General features: G+C 47.0%; 1 pseudogene; it reads right to left on the reverse strand.

Moving 5' to 3' along the window:
- On the reverse strand, positions 1–3,006 carry LOC144251587 (E3 ubiquitin-protein ligase Jade-2 pseudogene; annotated as a pseudogene).
- Positions 3,007–7,451: the final 4,445 nt, after the last annotated feature.

The following is a 7,451-nucleotide window of genomic DNA, read 5'->3' on the forward strand; positions in this document are numbered from 1 at the left end:
TGGAATTCAAAACTCTCTATATTAAAAATAAAACCACAACAGAGTGGCAGCCTCAAGGGTCTGGGACACTCAGCAGAGATTGGAAATGGCAGTTGTGACTGGGCTGAGGCCTTATAGGGACCAGGGCAGGACCTGGGACAGGGGTAGGGTGAATTAGGAGGCCAGTACACCCATGCGGACCACCTCCTCAGCCCCTGCCTCTCGGGAACCCCGCTGTACCCCGCTGTCGTCGGCCTCTACATCCGAGTCGCTCATCTCCCCATCAGAGAAGTAGCCATCAGTCTCAGTGTCAAAGTGTAGGCTGACCTTTGGCCTCTCGGCCACAGCAGAAGGCGGTCCTGTCCCAGCATCAGGCCTGGCACCCAGTGATCTCCGGGTGGCTTTGCTCTCACGGGGTGGCCGGAGCCGACCCAAGGGCTTGGGGCTCACCGTAGGGCCAGGCACTTGCACATTCGAGTCAGCAGCCATTGGGACTGCCTCGTCTGGGGTCTCAGGAGCCAGTGGAGGGGGGCTTTTGGGGGCCGCTGGGATGGGACAGTCCCCAGCTGTAGGGCTGGACGGCAAGTGAGAAGACGTCCGCCGTGGTGGTTTCCTGGCAGGTGGCCCCTGCCCACCCTTGCCACTGCCTGCCTCCTGGCCCCAGGGCTTCTTGGGGGCTTTGTCTGGAGTTGTCCGCGAACCATCCTGCAGCGGTGGTGGTTTCTTCTTGGCAGGCAGGCGGGTGCGGGCCCGGGCTTTCCTGGCAGGGTCGCCAGGTCGCAGGGAGGGGTCCCGCATGAAGCTGAGCAGCGTCTCCTCGTCCTGCAGCAGCTCTTCTGACAGCAGCCCCGGAACGGGGTCCTCACGGTGCCCGTTGTTCAGTGACCACTCACTCATGGCCATGTCCTCTGCTGTGATCTGCACTGACTGTGCCAGCCAGCTGTTGAAGAAGGTGCCGTCGATGGGGAATGAGGTGGACAGCCCCAGCTGCCCCAGCACGGAGTCTGGCCCAGCCTTCACTTTCTCTTTCTTCTCAGGGCTACTGCCCTTAGGGCCTTCGTGACCTTTCTTCTTTGAGTCGCTCTTCTTGCCCTTTGCTCTCCTCCCAGACCGCTCTCGACACAGATCCTGTTCAATAAGTTTCATCTGCAGGTGGAATATCTGCTCCTGGAGCTTGCAGATGGCGTGTTTTGTTCTCTCGCGCCTTGTCACCATGTAGCACAGATTTCTAACCCTCTCCAGGTCCTGCCTCAGGTGTGTGAAGAGCTTCAGGCGGCGGTAGAGGACGTCCTGCTCCTGCTGGGCCAAGTTGTCCACCTCATCGGTCTTGGGCGTCAGCAGCGGCTGGTTGGCATTGGCTTTCCTCTTCAGCTTCCAGTACTGGTAGATGAAGTCAACCAGCGCCTCAGCCAGGTCCAGCCGCTCGGCCACCTCAGCCGGCTCCACCAGCTCGTAGAAGTCTTCTTCCAGCTGCTGCAGCCTCTGTTTGCGCAGAGTCACCTTTTCCATGTCCTCAATGGCCTGGCTGGGCTCTGTGGGCTCGGATGTAGGCTCGCACCGTGGGCCCCCATCACTGTGCTCCTGGCAGAACGACTTGAACTTGACCTCATCGTTGTCTGCTAATATAGTCCGCATTTCTAGGCCATGGTCAAAGGCGCACGTGACATGGAATGCAGTGACACAGGAAGGCATTGAACACTGGATGCAGGTGCCTGTGCACTCCTTGCAGAGGCTGCAGGACAGAGCCCAGCGGCTGGCTGGAATATGTGAGATCTTGGTGATGGGCTCCATCTTCTCTGGACAGCCAATGCTGACCTCAGGAATCCACAGGGCGCAGCTGACGTGCACCCACTTGGTCCCACTTCGGGTGGGCTTCAGGGCTCCTCCTCGCTTGGGGCAGAGCAGGCACTTTGGCTGGACTCCCAGGGCACACGTCCGGCATAGCCAGCTGCCTGTAGGCACCTTCAGGATCCCATAGCAAGCCTGGTGCACACAGACGTTGCACTTGTCACAGAAGACCATCTCATTGCCATCCTCACCCTCAGGGGAGCGGCACACGTCACAGACCACATCCTCATCATACTCAATGCCCAGCCCCTCCTGCGTCTCAATGGCCCGGGCCATATTCTGGTGGCACAAAGTCTCCAGCTCCTCCAGCACACGTTCTAACGTCAGCTCGTCCAGCTTGGGCCTCTCCATCTCCTTGAGCTCGGAGTTGATAAGCTCCAGCCAGTAGGCGTCAATCTCGTCCAGGTCATAGCGGCTGCCCTCTGGCCAATCAGGCTGGGAGCCCTCACCAAGTGCAGAGTTGTCTGGGGATCCCTGTGCAGGGGGGCCTTCCAGCGGTGGGAGGATCCTCACCACCGGCTCTGGAATGGCCTCTGCCCCGGCGGGCACCTGCACACCTTTCTCCCATTCCTGTCGCCACGGGTCCGCCAGGATATAGTAGTCATCCGGGCTCAGCTGGTATGAATCTGGAATCTTCATGGCTGTGATCAAGTCTGTCCGGAAAACCTCTGAGGGCTTCTTTTCGTTTTGCCGGGGCCAGCCGGACTTGGTGCTGCTGGGTAGTTTGGAGCATCTTGATGCTGATGCAGATGTAGCGTGACTGTCACTAGTGTCCGAGTTGTCGCTGCTGATGGAGTATTTTCGCCTCTTCTCTTCCATCTTGCTCCGCGGTGCCCTCCCGAGGGGCGCTGCCCTCGGCTACGCGCCGCGGCGGGGGCCGGCGCGGGAAGGATGCTCCCGAAACCAGGAGCTCCTGGGGCCGGCGCGGGAGGGCGGGGGGCGCGCATCCATCCGGGGTCGTGGCGAGGGAGGCGGCCGTGCCCGCGGCGTCCCCAGCCCCGCGCTCCTGCTGGGGACGGTTAGCCCGCCAGACTCGAGCTGGTGCCGCTAGGAGTGGGAGCAAAGTAACTCCATGGACGCTACTCACCCCCCAAAAAAATAGCCTCCAACTGCGATGGCCGCGGTCGGCACCATTCACCAACCCCCTGTGTATGTTTCTGTTTCTTTTTAAACCAAGACTTCCTTGTGATCTCTTTAGAAAAAAAAAATGTGTTGGGGTGGGGTGGGGGCGGGCAGGAGGAGCGAGGGAGGGGGAGTAGCCACTTTTTTCTTATTCACTCGGATCTCCGCTCCCGACACCCCCCGTCACCGCCCCCCCCTCGCCCAGTTGTTTGGCTCCCGCGGCGGTTCCAGGTAGTGTTGCGGGCCCCCGGGGGGGGGGGAGGGTGCCCTGCCCGGCCCCCGCCTGCCTGCAGCGGGGCCCCGACTCAAGCACTCTGGGGCGCCCCCAGCCCGCCCTGTCCCCAGGGCCGGGCCCGAGCGGCGGCTGCGCCCGTGCGTCATTGTTATTTATTTGTACATGTACACAATGTAACAGTTTACTTTTGGTCAATTTCATCCTGAAATATTTAGTTTCTGGAAAACTCTCCTCCTCCTTACAACAGTACCATTTTTCTCTAGGTATCTATATGTTCCCAGAGAAGTTGACATCCTTCCACCTTAAGTGGTAATGTAACCTTGCCTATCCAATCAGTACATGGCATGCTTTTGAACTTAGTGATTTAAGTCAGAGTGGGCATTTACCCTAATGTACTTCAACATAATGACTCTTAAGACTTTTGCAGAAAATATTGATGTTCTTTTTTGCTGGACAAGAGGAAGATGCTGACAGCCTTCTTGGGACCGTGAAAGAAATCATCCTCAAAATGATGCAGATACCAAGTTTGGCACAACAGAGAGAAGGAAGTAATAGGGAACTTGATGACATACTATACATGTGAAGTAGCCTCACAAGTTTACCTGGGGATCTTTCGTTTGTGTGAACCAGTCATTTTTTATTTTCATTATTTAAACAAGTTTGAGTTGAATTTTCTGTTACCTGAAATCAATTCATGGAAAAAATTCTAAAAGAAAATACCTATAGTAATTATCTCTGTATGACAAGAGTACATATGATTTTTTTTCTGTGTAGAAAAGTTCTCAAAATTTCTATCAAAAATGTGTATTAATTTTATCAGGAAAAAGTCTGAAGTAAGTCATAAAGGATATATTTTGGTTATATGGAAATGTTAAACAATACTTAATAAAAATTCTTCTAAATCACTACCAAGTACTAAAACAGGTAGGTAAACTAAATTCACCCATAAAACAGAACAATTTAAGAGCACTGATACAGTGAAGTGCATAAACTTATATTATACAAAGGCTTTGTGTTTGTTAATTTTTGTACCCTTAGCACTTAGACTAGTGCTTTCTCTGACATATGATAGACATTCAGAAATGTTTTTGAATGATTGAATAAAACTGATTTCCACTAGATATCTAGGAAGTTGAAGTGTACTTCTATTTAGTGGGAGCTATTTGATATAAGCAGTGGAGATATAGCTCTTTTACAATAAGTGGATTTCTTATTTTTTCCTAGCTTTCACTTGTGCTTTTTGTTTATAGCCTTATTTAAATATTCTTCCAAATTTCTGACTTCTTTTTGTTATTATAAATGCTTTAATTTAATAATTTGGTTTCTCATCTGTCAGGGTAACACCCTGAAAATTTTCTTTTAACTTAATATTTGTAATAATATGTGTGTTTGAAGAAATGCCTACTAGTTTTTTCTTTCCTTTCAATTTTATTACTGAAATATTCTCACAAAAGCAATGAAAGAAAGTGGAGCCTAACCATCTCACCTCATTATTATTATTATTATTATTTGCACTGTGGATTAATCTTAGGGGCACTCAACCATTGAGCCATATCCCCAACCCTATTTTTGTATTTTATTTAGAGACAGGGTTTCACTGAGTTGCTTAGCACCTCACTGTTGCTGAAGCTGGCTTTGAACTTGTGATCCTCCTGTCTCAGCCTCCCAAGCTGCTGGGATTACAGGTGTGTGCCACTGTTCCTGGCCTTTTATGTTTTTGATGTTGTTTTGTATTACTGGCCATTGAATCCAGGAACACTACCACTGAGCTACATCCCAGCCCTTTTAATTTTTATTTCAAGACAGGGTCTCACTTAATTGTTGATGCAGGCTTTGAATTTGTAACCCTCCTGCCTCAGCCTCTGGAGTAGCTGGGATTATGGGAATGTGCCACTGCTTCTGACTTTGATCTTTTTATCGACTTAGGTAATGTTTGAATATGGGTAAATAGGCAGAGGCTTTTAACTGGGCCAGCACTTAAGACATTAAGAAGAGAAACAAAACAGAATTATGTGATGAAATTATAAGCTAATTCAGTTACTTAGATAAGACAAAGAGTAGAAACTATTCAATAGAAGCATGGTAAGTTTGGGGGCTCAGCCAGTCTCTTTCAAGACTTAGTTTCTTAATACCACATTTTTTTTTAAGGTCAGAGATCTGAAATAGGAAATGAAAGACAAAAAATACACTTGTTTCTTCTAGCTTGTTCATGAAAAAGTGGGCTCACTGACAAATTTAATAAGCATTCTTTAGTGAAGTGACCTTGTAACTGCAGAGCATTTTCTAATGTGAATAGTGTCTAAAATGAAATATTGCTGGATGTGATGGTGCAGGCCTGTAATCCCAGCCCCTTGGGAGGCTGAAATAAGAGGATTGCAAAATCAAAACCAGTCCCAGCAACTTAATGAGGCCCCAGGCAACTTAGTAACCCTGTCTCAAAAAATAAGAAGGGCGAGGTGTAGTTCAGTAGTAAAGCAACTCTGGGTTCAATCCCTAGCGCCAAAAAAAGAAAAAGAAAAAAAAAAAAAACAAAATACTTAAAATAACCAATTTTGTACATTAGAAAGAGGAAGTGGAAAAAACCTCAGATTTTAACGTTGATTTGGAATAAGTAGGCTTTTAGCCACTTCTAGTTAGAATATGTGTAGAGCTAGTGAATGAATAGTTAGCTAAGAGGGAGAGAAAAGAAAGCTCTCACATGCGCAGTCCAACAATTAAGCCCAGTACGTCAGAAACATTCTTTTTGTAGAGTATATATTTCAAGGGTTCCAGTCTTCTTCCCTCCTTGAAGGGGCAGGTCCTCTATCTGTTGATTTCCATAGTATTCTAAGTGCCTATAACAGTGCTTGTCACATAGTAGGCACTTGTTGACTTCCTAACTCTTGGAATACAAGCCAAAAAAGGTTTGTGAAGTTTTCTGTATTTAGAGAATCACTTAAAAAACGGAAACACCTGCTCTTTCTTGGCCTGTTTCTTTCACTTTTGGTAAAAGTAACTGATGGAAAAGAAGAATCAGAACTCAATTATCTGTGTGGCAACAGAGGAACCAGATCAGTAGTTGAAACAGAATAAATGTTGAGGAATCATCATTGGTTGTAATATAGACTAAATATGATAAAGTGTTTCTATAATTAATTGTACAAATATTTAAATGTCTCTATAAGTCCAAAGGTTATGTATATTTCCTTTACTCTCTTATGCATGCTTTCCCTAACCCTTTCCAAAACATTGAAACTAGAAAGAAAATTTACAGCTTCTGAGCTGCAAGAAAATTACCCAGACCTTGTCACAAAGAGGCCTAGTCACTAGTTTGGCAGTCATTATTGTTGGAGAATAAAGTGGATAAAAGTGAGTTTCTCATGCAGTGTTAATTGAGGTTTCTGTACTATATAGCTAGTAGTAGCCTGGTTAACTATATCCTCAAGTCTGGCTTATTATTAGTCCTAAAGGCCTATCCCAGACCCTCCCACATAGGTTTATTATATGCATTCATTATGGAGATGATATTTATGGTGATGTTAAAATTTGGTTAAATTCCTAGAAAACACTTTAAAAAATTCATTTCATATGTTGCCTCAATAACTGATCAACAATTTTCCTTTTTTTTTTAACCCACCTAGGTCTAGTATAAAAAGTTGAGGCCCAAGGCTGGGGCTAAGGCTCAATGATAGAGCCCTGGGTTCAATCCTCAACAGGAAAAAAAAAATCACACCCAATATTTACCATAGTGAATTGATTTGTTTGTTTTAGTGACAAAATTAGATCATCCCTGAGGGCAATAGGAACATTTTAAGAAATCTTTGAACTACATACAAAGACCCCAATAAAATTGAGAAGACCCTCTCTGAATCTCTTCTCAACCATTGGAATTTCACCCATCCAGCTGCAAGTGTTAAAAATTGGAGAATTATGTTTGTCCAAAATCCTTTCCTTACTATGGAAGGTGGTAAGCAGGGAACGAGTGTGACCTCTGTTACGTGGAAGTTAGCTTGTATACGAAGGTTGGAGAAGAGAAAGCCTTCATTTCAAATGATGTAGAACATTAGTGAACATAACTGCAAAGTAAGTGAAGAAGGGAAATTTGTCTCCCCAGATCTTGGAAATAAGAGCAGTGTTGCAACAATCCACTGAGGATAGGTGACCAATGGAAAACTCCTGTAAAGAGACAGCAGGGACAGGGATTATATTATATGAGGAATGTTTCCCGAAACAACAGGGGGTTAGAGTTTAGACCTTTCCTCCCAACAGAACGATAGCTGTTCTGTTC

The sequence above is a fragment of the Urocitellus parryii genome, unplaced genomic scaffold (assembly GCF_045843805.1).
Source record: "Urocitellus parryii isolate mUroPar1 unplaced genomic scaffold, mUroPar1.hap1 Scaffold_114, whole genome shotgun sequence".
Classification (NCBI taxonomy): domain Eukaryota; kingdom Metazoa; phylum Chordata; class Mammalia; order Rodentia; family Sciuridae; genus Urocitellus; species Urocitellus parryii.